General features: G+C 36.5%; 1 protein-coding gene and 1 long non-coding RNA gene across 5 annotated transcripts in view; both read left to right on the top strand.

Annotated features, from left to right (window-relative positions):
• GRM1 (glutamate metabotropic receptor 1) overlaps positions 1-20,809 on the top strand; it is a 176,779-nt gene that overhangs the window by 45,587 nt on the left and 110,383 nt on the right. The window lies entirely within an intron of this gene.
• On the top strand, positions 16,447-20,537 carry LOC306798699. The gene is made up of 2 exons (XR_013773445.1): positions 16,447-16,540; positions 19,797-20,537. It is a non-coding gene; the product is annotated as an uncharacterized lncRNA (long non-coding RNA).

Below are 20,809 nucleotides of genomic sequence, written 5' to 3' on the forward strand. Positions count from 1 at the left end.
CTGCACTTTGAGTGCAGAAACTTAGTGTTTGTTTAAACCTTCAGCTCATTGAGCAGAAAAGATAATATAAAGAGCAGGTTATTATGCTGTGGAGAAAGTATACTCTTTTATATACAGCCTGTTTTCCATTACTTTTTTACTTCCTTTTACAAATGTCCTTAACCTAATGGCCTTTGCTGGAGAACCCTGGTACATTTCCAAGCCTGGAAAATGTGCACAACTTTCAGCAGTCTGAGGAGTTGAATTAATCTGAAGGCAAGCTAGCCCTGAAGGATCTGTATCAACAGGCACTGTGAAAATGTTGTCATGCAAATGTTGTCATCTGGCAGCCAAATACGTAATGTCTCAAAAGCAGAAATTAAAGTGGACTAAAGGCAATTGGCCTATGTTGATAGATTCTTAGCCTGTTGGTTTTCTGCTGAGTTTTTCAGCCAAGAAAAAGCCTTTCAGTTTCTGAGGCACAGTAGTGCTTTAGGACTCAATGATGTCAAGAACTTGTTTCACAAAGTCAAAGCTGGCTCTTTCATGCTTCACTATTGCCTTTTCAGTACCACCAGTCTATTCTGCTGTAGGACTAAAAGACTGGCCAGCTCTTGGCCACATTTCACTCCAGCCCTTACTTACCTTTATCTTACTTTAGTTATTTGTACCTCTGAGGAAGACTCAATAGAATTTTGTTTCAAAGCCTTGCAAATTCACTGCTGCCTGATAAGTGACCTGGCACTTATTTTAACTGACTTTAAACCATATGCATTATTCACTATGAGCTATTTGTGGGTAAGCTTTGATACCTAGGGCTCGTACAGTTATTTTCCATGCTGGTGATTTGTTTGTATTTATTCATTCTGTGTGGCATCAGTTTTAAGGGGTTTTTCTTCCTGGCTCTTTGAGGATAATACTGGGAGAATATAATGCAAGTCAGTACTAGAAAGAAAGTGTACTACTATTGTTTCACTAATAGAAAAGGAGTGAGCTATTTTTTATGCTTTGCAGAACAAAATTCAATTCCTTGGTTTCATTGCTAAGACGAGGCTTAAAATCATCTCTTGCATGTCAGCATGAGGAACAGGGAAGCTGTATATAATAGGTCAGATTTAAGTAATTCTCTATGCAGAAATAAGAATGTGAATATGACTCGTTATGATTTCTGCTTATTTCTCACAGCAGGGTGAGTTATTATGGGTAACCATTTATAATCTGTGCATTTTCTCTACTCTTCCTTTAGTGTATCTATGAATATGCACTTGTAGCTGCTTCCTTTTTGTTATGTATTACTTGCATTCTTCAGTTGCTTGTGTACTGCATTTTGTTCCTTTCTTTCTTGGTCTTTCTGCCTTATTTACCTGAGTCTGGACTTTCTCGAACTCTTCAGCACCTGACATTTTGAGCAATGAAAAATCTGCAGTGCTGGTACGGTTTCCTTTCTGTTAAGTCATGAACACTCTTAGCGTTTCCTTAATCAGAAATGGAGATAAGCAAAATTTGCTCTTGAAAATCTTACTTGTATAAAGGAGATGCTTGAGGAGCAGGTTAATTTCATGGCTCTTCTCCATCAAGTGTTTCTTTTGTGTTTGGCAGATGAGCACCCTACACCTAAAGCTATGATTAAATAAACCTACCATTTTAGGAACACTGTATCCTCTTTTTGTTTGTGGATGTGAAACAAGCAATCAAAGAAGAGCCTTCCCCCTCAAAAGTAGCTATGCAGCTGTGTAAGACTGGTACTTTTGTTTTCAACTGTTCTTGATGGACTTTGCATTATTATTTCCATTAAAAAATACAAGATGGAGTGTTTGTTACATTAACCACTGCCGTCTTTACAGAGCTGAAATACTGTAATTGACTTGAATTGGATCTCATATGCTATCCCTGGTATTTTGAAACTAAACTCTGAGGAGACAATGGTATAAGGGGGAGACTTGGCCAATGTTCTGAGTTTGGAAGCTGACATTTGATCATTATCAGATTTGCAAACTAAGTGGGTGTGAGAACTCAGAGGTACCGTAATGTAAGCAAACAAACTGAAGGCTGAAGTCTATTGAAAGCTCCACTGCTAAGGCCAGTGCCCAGACTGGTTTATAGTGGAACACCTAGAGCACAAAACTAGAGGTGTTAATCCATTTGCATCTCAGAGGAATTTGTCTCAGCAGGGTGATTACACTGTATTTTAAATGCACCTTGAATGGCAATGGAGAGTTTGCAGCATTTACAAGACTCTCCATTATCACTAAGATTAGTAAAAATAGATGATAGAGCACAATGTTTCTCAAGAAGTCTATGTCCAAGTATGACTGATTTCTTTTATCTGTTTGTCATTATGTTTATGGGAAAATCTCTTAGATAGGAGACTTAAGTAACTACAACCAGCAATTCCAGCAGGGTAACAATTGCATCTGTGGAGAGATGGAGGCAGAATTAAGAAGGAGGAAATATAAAAGGCTAAGAAAGGAGAAGAGGTGGCACTAAAAGGTGAGAAAGGAAAAACATCCATTATAGAAAGGCAAATAGAATGTGTAAGTGGGGGAGGATGAGTTATAAAAGTCTGTAGATTAAGAGGTTTTTTTTACAGGCGATGATTTTTTTCTTATCTAGACTGAGATATGTTAAGATATATGAAAAAGCAGAATCTTGACACCAGACTGAAAAAGTGGTGGACTGCTGGCCTATCAGGCCACACAAGAATGCTTTTGTTGAACTGAACCTCTCCACTAAAATATCAGGGGATGATTTCTATTTTCTTGCTGCTGTGGTAGTGTCACAAGTGTCCTTCTGGGCTCTTAAAGCAAGTGTGCAATAATATCTTTCTGATACCAAAAACTTACCTATAAAAAAAAGAGAAATATCTATATGCTTTAGGATTGTGTTTGGTGATGAAGATCTAGTGCCTGTGATTCAAATAATGATCTTCCACTTTTTTTTTATCCTCTGTGAAGCAATGTATCTTCTAGAATGTTGTCTGGCTATTTTGTTTTCAAGCCAGGTGATTGACATTCCTTTTGATTTTCATCCTTGGTATAGAAATTCCAGATGTTGTTCTTGTTTTGATCTTCCTAAGCTATTAACTAAGTGGTGTCTGTGAGTTCCCAACATTAGTCAGAATATAAGGTAATGTCTTCTTTGTACTTTACATTTTCTGGGTTTTAATGAAATCAAGTCTTTCTAATGGAACAGGGAATATGAGTCTACCTAGATTCATTTTCATTGTTAGATATAGCATCATGTTTGTCCTCATGTAGTTTTCTAAATAAAAGCACTATTTTTCAAGTCCTCCATGCTACAAATGCTTTGGGGAAAGGACAATATTTTAGGTCAGTGAAGTGCCATACAAGGAAGGATAACTTTGGCTCATAATTAAGTTTGCTAATCATTACTGCAAATAGTAATAATTTAAAACGGAATAAAAATGTTTTAGGAAATAATGTGCAGGAAAGACCGAACACCAAGCAGAAGAGGGAGATCAGTTAAATGTGCTTAAGAAAATTTTGTTTTGATGTTGCATGAGGGTCATGGCTCCACTGCTTAAGTGAAGGTGTTCAGAATCAGCAGGAACAGCTGTGCCTCAAGTCCTAATAGCCATGGAAAGAGGTTGACTGGGAGCTAGAAGAAGAAAGTGTTTAATAAGGTTCTGTGGTTCTTTCTGGCTGCATTGGCACACTGATAAAAGCTTCCATTTCTCTGACAGTTTCAGAAACAGATTCTGCAAGGTGATGGAAACCTACCTAAAGTCTCCTTTTCCTGGATTGGAGGCAATGAAAGTTGTGCTGTCAAATCTAGTTCTTCATCTTTTAAACTTTGAAGCTTTCTTTACCCAGAGTCCTTCAATTAGAGAACTGAATTTGTGATCCCCATGTAATATTCAGAGCTCCTTGTAATCAATTGTTTTGAGATTGCAGTTTCCACTGAAGAATGTGGCTGTTTCATTGCAAGGTGTTCTACCAGATTGAAATTTACTTTTCCTCTTAACCTCAAATCACTTTGAGTCCCTAGACAAACAGACCTTCATATACCTGTTCCTTACCTACCCAAATTCTCCAACTCTCTGCTCCTGGCATCCTCTAAAATAAACTTCATACATTGTTAATGCCTAAATCTGTAGTACAGTGAAAGCTGAAATAGTGGAGACACTCCAAGCATAAATTGAACTGAATATAAAAATAAGACATCAACTGTTGTATTTGGTGTGTTATTGCATGTTGTATGTAACTTAATATGAAACTCTGGGATCCCTTTAAATGAAACTGCCAGAAATTTTTTGGACTGAGAACCAGAAGAGGAGCCTTGCTGTGTAACTCAAGTCTCCTCTTGAGGTAGGGAGTGATTTGCATCCCTCTTGAAGGAGTCACGTCTACTGATCATTATGGAGTACATGGAGAGCTAAAGAATAGGGGCAGATATACAGATAGAAAAACAGCTGTGCAGTTCTCCAAATTATATTCATATGTTTTCTTGGGTTTATTACCTAAGAAGTCAATTTATGCTGCAGTGGGTGGTAGCCAAGGAAAAACAAACCTCAGGACCTTGGTCTTTGAAATGTATGCATCTCCAGTTGTTTTTCTCCCTGCTGGTTTTTCTAAGATCTATACAAATGATTGATTTTTATAGGTTTTTTTTGAAAGTTTAGTGGCTGAACTAAACATTCTGGAGCAATGCTTATAACAACCTGAAACAACTTTTAATGACTTTAATAGTTTTTCTTTTTTCAGCAGGAAGAATTTTATTCTTTGCCAAAACATTTTTTCTTAAGTCCAGAGCCAACTTGTCAATTTTAAAACAAATATGCTATTTCAAAATAACAAGAAAATGCACCTATTTTGAAAATGTTGAAACTATTTCTTCTAGAAAATGTCAAAATAAATTGTCATAACATCTAACCCTCCATCATTTCTAAACTGGTGAATAATTTTGATCTCCCTAGAAGTGTCATTTCCAGCAGATGTATTATTCACTTGGTTTTTTTAGTTATGGTTTTGAAATACTGTCTGATAGTGACTTCACAGAACAAAATCTATTACTCTTTTCACTCATCTGATACTCCATGTTCTTATGGATAATGACAATGATACAATCCTCAATTTTTTTCTGTGACCTACACAAATGTAATGTAAGTTCTGTAGACCTTAAGAGCTGGGACAGTGTTACATGCCTTCTCAGCATCATGGAATACACTGTTCATGATAACTATCATCTGGGTTGTTGGCTCTTCATAGAATGACTTAGCTTCAAAATCCTTATGTAATCTGTATGCATCAGCTGTGCTTTTATCCTTAAGGAAAGTGTTGGTCTTTGGCAAAGCCATCTAGAAGATCTCTTTGTCCAAAATGCCAAAAGCGAGTGCTCTGAAGCAGCATGAAGCAGTGCTTTGAAAATGCAAGGCATCTGTCTCAGACTGGTGTTAGGAGATGGAGCATAAGGTATGTAGCTTAGCTGCTGGATTCTCTTATCAACACTTGCAAAAATATACACATGAGAGCACAGAATTAAAACTCCCTAAACAGCACCCCAGAAAATAGCTGCAAACATGTATTGCAGCACTGAAGCTCCAAGTTGTATGCAATGCTCTGCCAGCAAAAGGAGGAGAGACCCTTGCCCAGCTTCATGCTCCACTTTAAAAAGTGGATCTTTAGGATCTTCCTGTGGTACCAGAGCAAGGAGAGCAGTTGTGCTGAGCTCTCTACCCATGACCTAGTTGACCTCTAAAGTCACCTCTCTGTCTATCCCGTTTCCCTACTCCACTGGCTACAGGGATAAGATACATGCCAAGTCATGCATGGAATGTCTAGGAATTCCAGATAAGGAAGTTAGCATGTATACAGAAAGACACAAGCAAGTTTTTCATTAAATGCTTCTGCCTTTCAGGACAGAAAATGATCTTGTGCTGGCACCATCCCTTCTGTTGCTAAGAAAGGAAGGAATTTTGTCAGTAAAGAGACAATGACCTAATTTCTTTCTCTCACCTGGTTAATAGAAGGGTCCCTGTTAAAGTACGTGAGAGCTGTAGGTCACCTTCTGGTGTAGGGTTTTTGTATCTTGGATCACTTTGGTCCTCTGGGACATGTGGTGGTTCCTCCCCTTAGACTTCCCACTTTTGTCACATTTCATACTGAGGCTATATGGGCAAGGGTGCAGGGACAATGTTCTTGTTCTGCATAGATTTGCCTAAAAAAGGTAGTGAATATTAGGCTCTGGTTTTAAATTATTCCAACAGTATGCACTTATAGTTGAGCATTTTATTCTGAACTAGTAAATAGCAATTTACTAGCATAAAATATAAGCAGTAAGATTCTATTGCAGTTTAAAAAGTGGCACAGAATAACATATAGTGGGGTAGCAGAGAAGGAGCAAAGTCATTGTCAATATATCTAACTTGACTCTAATCATGCTAATTAAGATGACTATAACACATGAGGGAAGGAGATTCAGAAACAAGTTGAGACTTGCAATAAGAAAGGTCAAAGAAGCAACTTGATTTAAAAGCCAATAGATGTATAAAATAAAATTATGTTAGATGTGGTCATGGAGGAGGATGTTATAGTTTTATAGTAGTGATAGAATGTTGAAGACACTGGAAATTAGCATTTTTATACTTGTTTTACCTACATTTGTGCCTTGGTCCTTATCTAGGGGTGCACTATGATTTTTGTTTGTAATTTTGTTTCTGAATTCAGTGTAATTGAGATAAGTTTGTTCTAATAAATAGGCCATCTATTTGTGATTTTTTTCAAGACAGAATGTATTTTTTTGTCTAATCTTTCTTCTATAGTCTTTATAACCACATTTCATACAGGTGACATGATTTCCTTGTTGTAAGAGTCTGTTGTATCTTATTTAATCACTCTATGATATATTTAATGTTTTCTTAAAATTCTTTTTCTCTTTTGCTTCATGCTCAAAGAGCTCATCTTTAATTGAACCTCCATAGTTTCTCTTATAATTTCTGGAGCATATCTGGTAGCCAAAAAAGCTCATGATGTTTTGAGAGGACAAAGGCATATCTCTACACCAAAATATTTATTAACCAGCAGATGAACTTGTGTCAATAGAATACCCAATCAAACATTCAGAAGTGAGAAAGGGCTGTTAAGTAGGTGCTTCTTTGCCATTTCTCTAGTCACATGCTTCCTATTGTCTAGCATTTCCTGCTTTTCACAAAATAAATTTAAGGTTGGGAAATATGTGCTTATATAATTTACATGTGTTTTTCTCAGAAGTAGCATTGAAACTCTTTATTTTTTTATAAAAAGGAGGTAGATTTATGACGTTGAGGCATTTTTGCTCATAACTTTCCATTCAGTTGTGAGCTGGGACTAGAGTCACTAGGATATGCAGCTGTACTTGACAATCCCTGAAATGCTCGTTGAAGATGGGTCTCCTCAACTAAACTTGAAGAGCCTTTGTGGCTTCACTTTTTAGGGAGGAGAGAAAACTGAAGTTGTCTCCAGTCTTTTGTGGTACTGTTGGTGTGGGGACTATTGACCTTAGGGTGGTGATTCATTCAATGAAGCCATGGTTCATTGCTGGGGCCAGCAGTGCTGGAGGCTCTTTTGTTGTCACAGAACCTCAAGGGGTGGGGGGGTGGATTTCAGAGGTCTGTCTCTGGGTCCTTGGGCAACTGCTCTGATACATCTGGACTCCTTTTTGGTTTCTGTTGAGTGGTACAAAACCTCTGATTTCTGATGTTGTAAACTAGATTTCTCCTGAAGCTTGACAGCCTGTAGAGATAGAACCTGTCACTGATGCAATGTATTGAACTTTTCTTCTAATAAAAATTTTATGCTTTTAAGTATTAGGTTTTCTATGCAAAAAAAAAAAGAAAAAAAAAAGAAAAAATCTGAAACTTAGTGTTTAAAATTTATCAGAGGGAATTAATGTCAGAATTTTTTGGGCTATTTTAAAGAGAAAACATTACCCAAATTTATGATCTATACTGATGTTATCGACTGTATCATATTTGCGATAATAGAGCAGCAGTTTGCCTTTACATCCACAATCAATTTGGTGTAAATTTAAGCAGAACAGATTCCTAACTTTTCAACTTCAAATAATGCTAATTTCTTGAATCCATTTTTTGTGTTGCAAAATTAGATTATGTACTTTTAATTTACACCAGCATGCAGACTAGGCATATTTAATGCAATTGATACTGCTGGCTCAAAGGGAGATATATTTTAAGACAAAGACAGATGTGAATCAGTGATTTTCTTACATGGAAGTATGTAATTAAGTAATCTTTTGCTCAGACATAGAGGAAAAACGGAACCTTGCCTGTAAGTAACGTGTAAATAGCAGCCCTGTGTTTTGAGGAACAAAGGGTGATATTTACAACAAAGACAGCATATTATCATTGTCATCATCTCTCTGTAGTTAATACCACCTCTTTCTGAAGGGTCCCTCAGTGTTACAAATTTTGCCTTTTAAGATCTGTAAAACACTGAACATCTGCTTTTGTTTTCCTTTTTTAATAGAAAAATTCTCTCAATGGTCAATTGTATATTCCAGGTTGCCATCTGCAATAAATTTGCTATTTTTAAGCATCAGTGTCTGAGGTCTGGATGTTAGTGGTGCAGGAGAACTTTCTGAACTGCTCAGCATCCCTAAGGACAAGTTTTTTTCTCTAGGTTCTCATCTATTAAATTTAATTCCTTCTATCTTATTCCTTCTTGATCTCTTATCAGACACCTTCTTTCTTTTTTGGAATTCAAAGTGAATAAGAAATTCTTGCTAAGCGCTTCTTGATTACCGACTGACATGCTCCACAGTTATATCAAAATTAAAAACTCTGTTAACACATTACCACTGATATTTGATACCAGATCCTTAGTGGTTGGTTGCTTAATATAGCTGTGAGACAAGATTTAGATTTATGTATTGTGAAGTTACTCAAGCTAAAAATATTCAAATAATGTCTTCCCCACTGTGTGCATGTTAATTTATAAGGTGAATTAACACTTATTTTCATGTTCTTTCTCCTATGTGCCAAGAAGAGGAACAGAGAGAAATTTGGAGAGCATATGCTAATTAACATGTTCTAAATAATGGAGTGAGCCTATCAGTCTCAAGCACTGAGGTTTCATAACTATCGGTTTCTTTTGCAGCTGCAATTATTCTGCATCAGTTGTTCCCTAACTTTCCCTTTTCAGGAGGCCATCAGGTAGAAGCAGAACTTGATGTGAGGCTTGCTGAGCCTAGAAAATGTGGAGTCTCAGTGTATGTGATGAGGGAGGGATTGCAATGCTGAGCTGCAGGTACAGACATACTCATCATGTATGGAAGATTCATAAAGAAACACTTGCAGTCTGGCAAGTGTTTTGTTTATGGCAGGGTAGAGCATGTAGTGGACAACACGTGCAATCAAATTCCTTTTTAGAAATCTTTTAATGTATCAGAATACATATTCTTTAGAGACTGTTTTCTGGGTTATGTTCACACTCTGTCTTGTACTTGATTAAAAGATTAAAAGTTTGTGGCAACCATGATTTGTATTATTTCAGATCAGACTGAGACCTTAGACAAATGATTTGAATCCTGAATTTTGTGTTTGTAGTCAGCTGCAGCTGAATTAGTACTGAATGATTTTGAATCACTGCTTGACATTTCTAATATAGCTGACTTTTGGAAGACCTAGAGTCAATTGAGATCAGTCACCAAAAATCATGAAGTAGGAGTTACTAAGAGAACAGAAAAAAGTGTAGTATTTCATCCTTATTTCTGCCCATCAGCACAAATACCTGTTCGTTGGTTTTTTTTTCCAGCATGCTTTGAAATAATAATGTTTAGTGTCTCTAGTTGTATCAGGCCTGGGCTACTTTATTGACCTATTTTTAACTCAGTTGTACAGATTGGTCTGCTACTTGTCTTTGACTAATTTTTCGGAGTGCAAACTGAGGGGAGTGTATGTTGTTTTCAGCTTGAAAAAGGGAAATTGCAATCTCTATCTAAAACTTGATGGTAGGAAAATGCTGGTTTATCACCATTATTCCTACTTTCTTGCCCTGAATAGATGACCCTTGCAAATATCTGGTCTTTTTGTAGTCTGTGAAATGGATATTGTAATGCTTTCTTGTCTTTGTTTCTCTGCAGGAGGGTTTTGAGAATTAATGTGTTGATGCTTTGCTGTTGTCCTATAGATTAGGTCTGTGTATCCAGGTATTATTTAGGAACACTGATTGTGACTGTCTATTTCCCTCAGTTGTCATGAGATAAAAATATGCTGAAAGTGAAATGGTACTCTGGTTATGTAAGGAAGATCACAAGGGACAAATGTGTTCCATCTAACTGGAATATACTACTAATTATTTAAATTATTTCGGGGGGGAAAAAAAGGACTTTAGTTTCTGCATAACATACTATGGGAAAACTGCAAAAATCTACATCCTTTACAGGCTGAGCAGATCTTGCTCAACACCCAAAAATGCAGCCATCCAAATGAAAGAGGACAGCTGTCTTTGTCTTCTGAATAGTGATACCAAATGATATGTCAGCTACATTTGTATTCCAATGGCACTGCTTCTTTTAATGAGAAACTGAATTCTCAAACATTCAGTAACAGACACTCATTGGTATGGTGATCCCATTAACTTTTTATTATAAGTTGTATGGCTGGACCTAAATACTGGTAGAAGTCTTCACATCTCAACACTTGTTCTATAAATTTTCCAATTCTTTTGGAAATTAATTTTTTAAAAGTTATTTAAAAACACCGAGGTGACTGTCTCTAACATAAATATTTAAGCGTTTCTCAGTCATTATATTGGGTATTTTGTTTATTTTAATTAGAAACTCCCATTAATCAAAGGAAAAAAGTGTGGCTTTGAAGAAAAAAGTATAGATATACTACTTCTGAATTGAAGTATCTGGTATTGGCAAGAAAAGTGCCATCAGTCAGTAATGAGAAATACCTTGTAAAAAAAAAAATCTTATAAAGGCTACAATTCTGGATAACTGTGAGAGATGCCAAAAGAAAAGATATCTATCATTCAGTTGTCTTTAACTATTACTAGTACTAATAATATTAATAGGAGTTGGCTGTATCCTAGGGAAGCTTAGGAATCTGGGGCATTTCATTAGCAAGAATGATTCCATTTCTAAGCTTGTTGAAGCTCTTATTTCACAGCCTTGCTGTAATGCTTTTAAACTTAACACACAATTCCCTTTCACAAGGAAAAAAAATAAGAAGGAGGTGGAAAAAAAAAGAAAATAACTTTTGAGTGCACTCTTTAATAATGTAGTATAACTTTTACTTTATGGACAATCATACTTTGTAATGGAAAGGCTAAATCTGGAAGAGCTGAACATCTGAATTCTTAGTTATTAAAATTTTAGTTCTGAAAGTGAGTATGAAAGGGAAGGAATGTGGTCAAAATTCATTTTCCCTTACCCTGGCCTGTACAGGGGGGAAAAAAAAATGTATAAAAAAGAATAAGTATTAAGACTCTTGGCCAATTTCAAACAGATTTTGCAGACAAGTAAACTTATTCAGAATTAAAGTTTTATCAGTCTTACCACAACTGACATCTGTGCAGAGGGGAGCCCCCAAAGCAGTGTTATCTCCATAAGAGCTCAAGTTACCCCTTCTGCTTCTTGTCCAGGTGATCAGCATGAGTGGGACCCGAGGGACTACTGCTGAGTCTGAGGTCAAAGGAAGGAGGTGCCAAGTTGAGGGTCTGTGGTTATTCACTGGGGTCTGTGTAGAAATGACTAGACAGTCAATAAGTACTTTGTTATGGTGCTTCTGGAATTCATTTGTTACTGAAACAAATTGGTGTCAATAACTCAGTGCTGAATATCCATTAGGAAAAGTATTCATTACAGTGATCTGAAAAATAGTGAATTCTGGTGTAAGGAGAAGGTAAGAAAAGTGACATTATCCTTTAATGTTAGACATTTCACATTAGCATTTCACATGGAGTTTCTATTCCTTCAGCTTTCCAGCTTTGTATTTGCACTCAAACACTTCTGAAAACACATTTAACTCTTACAAAAAGCTAGCTATTTCTTTGGTTTTTTCAGTTAGTATTTAAAGATCTTAGTAAGTTCTCTGAAATCTGAAGAAGGTTAGTTGCTGGACATACAGACTGATAGAAAGTCAAGTCAAATACAGTAATAGCCTTTGTAAGTAAAGGTAAAAGTAAATTTGGTTCCAAAAATGAAAAAATATTACCTTTGGCTGCTCAAACTGTATCCATGTGCTATGGCATAAAAAAATTAAAATGTGATTTTAGAAAAGAGGTGTTGTATCAGAATTTTAGCTAAGCTTTTGACTGAATTGCAGAGTGTAGTGCTGTGAGTCCACTGGAAAGCTGGTGGAACATACATGCACACATTCTTCTATACTGAGCCTGTACAGGAATTGAAATTTCTTTGAGCTAATAAATTCTGAAAGTGATGAACTGGCTGTTGTTGATTTGTTTTCTCTGGAGATGCATTGCTTTAATACACTGTGCTATCTTGTCAACAAATACATCTTTTGCCAGTTTTCTTGGAGTGCTTCCATTAGTAGAGTAACCTACAAAGCAAATTCACATTGCCTGTTTGATCTAATATGCTTTAGTAACTTATCTGTGAAGGCATCTTCACATTGTACAAATACAAACTAGAGAAGGCAGTGTGATGCATGATTAGTATGAGGTTACTTTTTATGGCTCTAATAATACAAATGTAAAATTAAGAGTAGCTTCTAGTAAAAAAACCCAATGCATGGATGTTTAGTTGCTTCAGTAAAGGGTGGAGTTGACAATTCTGTTTTTTTTTTTTTAACCAGCATACATGAGAGATGCACCTCACAGATTGAAATGTCTGGCCATTCTACTAGCAGAACCCAGATGTTGTAGTTGGTATTTTATATTTCCATCTGCTCTCATATATTAACAAGAAAAATAGGGACCTGTATATCACAAGCCTTTTGGAAAATTATTAAATATGAGGTAGTATAGCTCCAATCAAGTAGGGTCATGGATGTCCTCGGCTCAGAATTGATGGGTGTTGTGAATTAAGGTCAACATGTGGAGAGCATCAGAGATGTCTTTTAATTTTCTGTGGTGAAAATCAACCCAACTTCCTATCATCTGCCAGTATGGGCTGTTGGTACATTAAAATGCTCAATGTTCTTCAATGCCAGAGGCCTAAATGCTGCCTTGATGACATTTTTGACATCTTGCTGTTCAGCATGTTTAAGACAGAATGACTAAGCTAGATAGATGCATGGAGCCTGGAGATGACTGCCTTATGTATCATTTATCTCAGAACATCTAGATGAGCAACTCACTTCATTATATAAAAAAGGATTTAGCATGTCAGGCTATAAAAAATACTATTTTGAGGTAAGGGCTGGTTTTCATTATCATTCATTTTTGATACTTGAAATTATATATTTGCACTTATAAGGTATCAGTGTTTTTGTTGTACCTGATATGTTGTTACTTTAATGTCAGAATCCCCCGCAGTGAAATTTCAGAAACTGTGCCAGACAGAGAAGCAGAACAAGATATAAATTCTATTCACAAACATGAGCAGCTTAAATTATGTGGGACTGATCATAAAACTGTCTTTTCTTACTGCTTTTGAGGAAGTAGTAATTATTTATAATAATTTTTGGAAGAATTTTATTAGATCAATTTAACTTGGAAAATATATACCAAAAAGAATCTGCCTTTAAAACTAATCAAGTAACAGAGACTTCAAAACGTGCTTTTGAAAGTGAATATACAATATATCTCACACTATAAATTCTGTCTTTGAACTATTAATGTCTTTTGTTGCCATACCAACAGTTTGGTTGGAAGCTGAAACCTGCTAGACATGTCTGCCTTGGATGTGAAGAACTTTTCCTTTCAAAAATTTTGGCTTCCTATCCACTTTTTATAAGATCAACTCTTGTGAAATCCTGTATTATGAAGGGCAATACCACAATTTGAAAATAATAAACTGCTTCTTTCATGTGGTGTGAATAAAGTGAGGAAAAAAATATCATCTAATGAGTTGGGGGTTTTGCAGTGGACACTTTTTTTTTTTTTCCCCTCCAGACCATCCCCTGTTTTCAAACAGAAATCTTTAATGAAATTTAGAGTTATTCTTTTCTGATTACCTGTGGTATTCCTTTCTACAAAGATTGCATCTTCCCTAAATCTCCTGCAGTCACCCAGTCTATAAGGGAAAAGATGCTTCTTTGCTTAGCAACCTGGTAGATTTACAAAACACAGCTGCTTTTTTTGGTTCCCATGACACCTGTACAACATCCATAAATATTTTAATCACAGACCTAGCATAGTGTGGGCTTATTTTAAAGTTATAAGTAAACAATGAAAATAGATATGGATGTAGATGGAAGGTAGTTTAAAACAACAGGAAGTGCTCATATATGGAAGAAATCATGAGTCAATGTGTAGCGATAAAGATAAAAGCTTTGCATGAAAAATTTTGCCTGTCACACTGTAGAATCACAGAATCAGACTCAGCTGAGTTGGGAGAGACTCACAAGGATCATTGAGTCTGACATCTGGACCTGCAAGCACCCTCCCAATGAAATCTTAGACATCACTCAAGTGGCATTAAATGGACTGGTCTGGGTTTGTGGTGACTACATGGGACCAAATAGACGACTAGAAGAGCAAGTTGTCTTTGAGACTTCTGAAGCCAAAATTTAAAGTATTTTTTCAGGTTTTTCCTTTGAGGTCTGTTCTGTTGAATTTTTCAACTAAGCAGATGAGTCAGAAGGGCTAGGGAAAGACTGGGGTGTGCTTGAAAATATTATACATATGCATCTTGTTACTCTGAAGTATAACATAGTCAAGTATAGTCAAATACGTCTTTGTGCTTATCAGTACGTAGGTGACTTACATAATTTCCTGGATCTTACATGGATGCATAATCCAACCACAACAGACTTAACTTCAAGCATGTTACTGTCAGCTTTATCTTACATATGGTGTTCAGAGGTGGATTCCAGATGCACTTTTGCTGTGGAAATCTGTCACTGATATTTTTTTCTTGTCCTAGAAACCACCAGCTAGAAGTTATTTTTGTCTCTTCAAACGACATATGTAACCTTGTAGCCCAGTAAATTTGTGGACAATTTTGCTTGTAATAGGCCACAGATTTTCCCTTTGGCTCTATTTTGGCCTTCCTGGAGATTTGTTTTTAGCTTGCAGCACCACTTATCTAATGACCAGGTGACTATGACTATCACCTACTTTTTTGGTGTTTGTTCAGCTCTCTCTGATAGTGTCATTGTGATAATTATTGCTTTTTCTGCAACTCATACACAATAAATAAATTAATACACAATGAATAGTCTTAATTGTGTGTGGAATGAATTACCTGTAAGGCTACAATGAACTGCAGCACAGAGAAGTAAAGGCACAGGGTGACAGACCCTAGTCTTCAGTATAAGGCTATGCCTGTATTTTTGAGTCTCTGGGCTGTAAGCAGCTCTCCAGTGACCAGCACAGGAATGAAACCTTGGCAAGTTTCTTATACCAGAAACAGATTTACCAAGAGTAGTTAAAAGGAAAAAAAAAGGGGGGGGGGGACAAAAAAACCCCTGCAACTTGATTTGTTCTGTGGTCTTGCTGAACAGTAAAGAAAAAACAAGGTCTGTAGAATATCAGACTTAAAAATTATTCTAAGTGAGGAGGAATCATCTACACTGCCATCCTCCTGGAAAAAATCCTCTGGATGCTGCAGTTTCCACTTTTCTCCCCTCCTCTGCATCCCTTCATTTCCCCCCTGCCCCTCACTGAGTTTTTAACCTTAAGAAGGTCAACAAAACATCAAAACCATGGAAGTTTGGATGTATATAATTTGAATTGTATATAATTATATGCATGCAATACATCATACTACATTTTATACCATATTCTGTGTGTAATAAAATTTTAGTATCTTTTCAATTAGGTTAAAAAGAACAGATCAGGATGTTAAGATTAATTAAGCCGCTAATAAAATCTTGGCTTTGTATATAAGGTGTGTTCCTTTTGTCCTTGACAAAATTTTTAGTGTAAGTGATGAGAATTAACATCTGTAATTTGCAAACAATAAATGGGCAACACACATCTAGAGAACATGGTATAACTGCTGGAGTCCTCTGTACTGAAATACTCTTAACCCTTTATAAAAAGGGAGGTCTAAGTACTGTGACTGAGGTTACAACTCAAAAGCTGATTGCATTTTGATGGGATCTGAATCACTGCAGTTGAGTTCTCTATGGACACAGGTGATCTCATGCACAATTCACTGCTAGTTCAGTTAAATGACCTCTGTTATAAATAAATTACCTGCACAACTCCATATAAATAAAAGATTTCATGATTAAATGAATAATGTGAACAAATAAAAAGGAAAGACTGTCATTATATGACTATAATCAAACTGCAGTGGAAGTATGTCTTGCAAGAGGTTTTTTTAAAGGAGAATTAATTATTTTTAACTTTTTTTTTTTTTTTTTTTTCCTGTAAGCCATTTAGTGCTATTCATTTTGGGAGATAGCATTGCTTAAGTGCTGTAATAAATGCATGGTTGCACAGAGATGGTACCACTGCACTTACATGTGAGTTGGCATTTTCTCTAAGTCCTCCTTTGGTAGTCACTTTGCATTTTCAGAAATGTTTTCATTTGACAAAATTTATCATTTTCAGTATCTAACCAAAACTGCTTATATTGTTAATTTTCATCATGGGATTGTTTGCTAGACTATTAGCCAATAGGTTTTACTTGCATTAATGTAAAAAAGGAAAATTGAATTGCAGAGTCTGTTTCTTACCCATCCAGCTGAACGCTTCATTGCTGAAGTTGGCAGGATGACTTCAGTGGAAACTTTAATGTAATTGTTCACCAGTGCAAGAACACATAAGCAGAATCTAGGATATTTTTATATGTGTTTATTTGAATAAAAGTTCATATAAACTCCTTAACACAGGAGATAATTACCTGATTCACTTTGCAGAATGGTTTAAAACTCAATGGTTTATTAAGGACTAGTACACATTCATGAAAATCATACAATATTGCTGTTGTTGTTTGAAAATGCAGATAAGTTTCTCTCTAGGAGCTCAGTGGTTAAAAATATGTAATGCTGCTAATTCAGTCTCAAAGCAGAGTGGCTAAACCTGGTACTACAAAAGGAAATGCAGCCTTTCAACACTGCTGAACTAAAAAAAGGTAGTGCAGATGTGCTAGGTTGGTCATTGTTTGTTATTAATGAATATTTCCTCTGGGTTTTGGATCCATTTCTGATAAAAAGAGATGAAAAACACAGATAAAAATCAATGTCTACTTTGGGATTGCATTTCTTCCTCAAAAACAAAAAATCAGAAAATACACTTGGAAAGTCTGCTTAACTTTTGTTCTAGAAAAAAGTGAATCTGAATATTGTTACAGTAAAGTTTAAAATGCATTGTGCTTGGTTTTCCAATATTGCTTCTTTTTAAACTGAATTAAGCTGTGGAAGTACATGAAATTTAACAAGGGCAAGTGCCTGATTCTGCATGTGGGATGGAGCAACCCTGGTTGTGTGTATAGAGCAGGGAATGAGAGGCTGGAGAGATCACTCTGGTAAGGGACCTGTGGAAAGTGGAATCTGAGTCAGCTCTGCCCTGGCACCAGGAGGGCCAGACTTTTCTTGGGGGGCATCAGGCACAACATCACAGCTGGGCAAGGGAGGGGATTGTCCTGCTCTGCCCTGAGTTGGGGCAGCCTCATTTTGAGTGTTGGGGGCAGTTTTGGCTGCTACAATATATAAAGGACATTAAACTATTGGGCAGCATCCAAAGGAGGGCCGTAAGGATGGTAACGGGTTGGAGTTGAAGCCATGTGTGGAGCTGCTGAGGTCACTTCATCTGTTCAGCCTGGAGAAGGGGAGACTTAGGAGAGAGCTCACTGCAGTCTACAACTTCCTTGTAAGGGGAAGAGGAGGCACAGGCACTGATTTCTTCTCAGTGATGACTAGCGACAGGACCCAAGGGAATGGCATGAAGCTATTAGGGGAGGCTTAAGTAGAATATCAGAAAAGACTTTTAACCCATAGGGCTGTTTGGCACTAGAACAGGCTCTCCTGGGAAGTGGTCACTGCTCGAAGGCTGACAAAGCTCAAAAAGCTTTTGGAGAGTGTTCTCCAGCACATGGTGTGATTCTTGGAGTGTCTTGCCTAGGGCCAGGAGTTAGACTCAATGATCCTGATGGGCCCCTTCCAACTCACCATATTCTATGACCCTGTGTTTCTATGAATACTTGAGGTTGAACTAAGCTAGTCAATGCTGTGAGAGAGGGGTGCAAGGAGAGGAGGTCTTTCCAGTAGCTCATTTTTCACATGACAAAAATTTCTTTAGTAGCATAGTTGAGTTAGTTACTTTGCCAAGTAAAGGTTCATGCCTTTATAGGAGACCGCACCAAGACCCTTTTACCTCCTTTTCTGTATAAGCCTGGAGTTTCACATACTCAAAGCCAAATTTTGAGTTTCTAGGTGAAAGCATACTGCATTACTATGGAAGAGAGGAATAGCTCCCAAACACAGCACCTGTTTTAGCTCCTACTGCCTTTACAAGCACCCCCTTTATTGTGTTATTCTAATATGGAATAATTGTATGCTGTTTTTCAGATACATGGTTGAGATTTATCTACAAATTAAGATATCTAAACTGAAGTGTCTCAAGTGTATCATATGACTGAGTTCTTGCTACAGTTACTGCAGGGCAATCCAAGACAACCTTTAAACCAGTCCAATCCCCTAAAACAGATGCATGGTGTCTGAAACAACATCTAGTCTTTGTTGCTTGCATTTGATTAAATTTTCTTTATAATTCAGACTTTGGCATCTAACTCACTTATGGGTGTGGAAGTAAACACACCCTCACGTACACACATAAATTAAGGTTTCATGCTGTGAGGCTGATTTGCAACCAATATATCTCTTTTAAGACTGCAGCATTTTGTACAATGCATGGAATATAGATTGCATTGATTTGAATAAAATGGTTTCTGAGAGACTTTTGAGACTCACAGTGGTGAAGTGACACTTTTAGACTTTCAGTGAAAGCATATACTCTTAGTTTCTCCTTTCAGAACAACTTTAAAATAACTGTTTCATATGAAATACCAAACAAAAAACAGCACAAGTAATTTGGTACAGCATTGTTTTCCTTGAAAGAGAACTTTTGTGTTTCCACATTTCAAACCTACATAAATCAGAACTAAATTCTGAAATCTGTACAATTGCCTTCTTTCACAACAGTGATGAAAATTTCTGCACTAAACCACTAAAATATCAAGTGTGATTTCAATTATGATCATATTTTGGAAGGGATTGACTATGGTCTTATTGTATCTTTCAGTCTTCTCTCCCAAACTGCAAATTCCAAATGTTGCACACTCAGAAAATGTGGCAAGCTTAGGCAATATAACTTGAGAGAATATGCAGTGTCAGTTTTACCAAAATGCAGAGTCTAGTCCAGACTCAAATCTGCCCAGATCTCTTCAGTATTTTCACTTTCATGTAAGATTTAAACAGGAGTCTATCTGCCTCTAATGCTCACTTTTGTGCTTTTGTAAGCAATTGGAAAATATGCATGTAGCTGATAGCATCTAAATGTATGTGTGATGGAGAGGTATAAACACCACAATTTAGGCTTGTTTTTTTAAGCTAGGGTAAAGATGCCCACATGTACTCAGTTCATTTCATAATACATCCTGGCATCATGATCTGTTTAATTGGACTGAACTGCAGGAAAAGCTGATCATTTAGTAATGACCTTACTAAATCCACTCTTCTTAGGACATAGATGACCTTTGATACTTGTGTTTTCCATCAGGTGCATGGTGATAAGATCTTATACTTTGGCTGACAAGTCATATATCAAAACTAGAAACAAGAAAATCTCTTCAGCTTTTCTGTTGCCTGGACTGTAAAAAGCCCAGTTGTGTTTCTATAGCAACTGCAGTGGGACAGCAATGATGTCATCACCCAGCAACCAGATAAAATGTATATTACCTTATTGCAAATACTGGGTAAAGATAAACACTGAGTCATCTAATTGCTGATATGGATAATTTTGCCACCTTCTTCAACAATTTGCAACAAAGAAGAAAAGAACTCATACCTGACTGGTCAAAACAGGAACCACACTCAATAATTTGAAAGAGGGGAAGGAATAAAGAAAAGTCTTTGTTGCCAAACTCTGTTCTTTCCAAGTATGTACAATGTAGAAAATTACTGAAAACATTTTTTTGTGTTTCTAGTCAACTTGTAAAACTTTGTGATATTAGTTGTGAACTATGAGAGATAATGGTATGTTTTTTGCTGAAAATAATTAATCAAACTGAGCCACTGGCATACTTGGACCTGTCTGACACAGTAAAGTGGAACTCTTGAATATCATCTTGAATGATGTACAAGCCAAACACAGGATATAATTGTTACTGCTCGATATTCTTTGCTGGTTGGGCTTGAAAGAAAGGACTTGGTGCATCTCTAAAATTTGTAAGGAACTATAATTTTTCTCCAAAAGTCAATGGACAAGTAAAATCAGCCAATCAAAATTTCAAGCAAAGTTTATCATGCTTTATTTATTTATCATCAAATTGGTTGAATATTTTTTGCTAAATTGGTATAGAAGAGTTAAGTAATGCTTAGAAATTCTGTCTTCTCTCCCCAAGTCATGGGTTTCACTGTTTTATCTTGCTGCCTGATATGGCTTCCACTGTAGGCCTTCATTTTCAAGCAGAGACCAAGACAAAGTTTCAGTCCTTCTGTAGGAGTTGCTCACTGTTGTATGATTACATTTCTGGATCTGAAAAATTAGTATATTTTTTTCAGATCTTTCCA

Source organism: Erithacus rubecula (genome assembly GCF_903797595.1).
Source record: "Erithacus rubecula genome assembly, chromosome: 2".
Lineage (NCBI taxonomy): Eukaryota > Metazoa > Chordata > Aves > Passeriformes > Muscicapidae > Erithacus > Erithacus rubecula.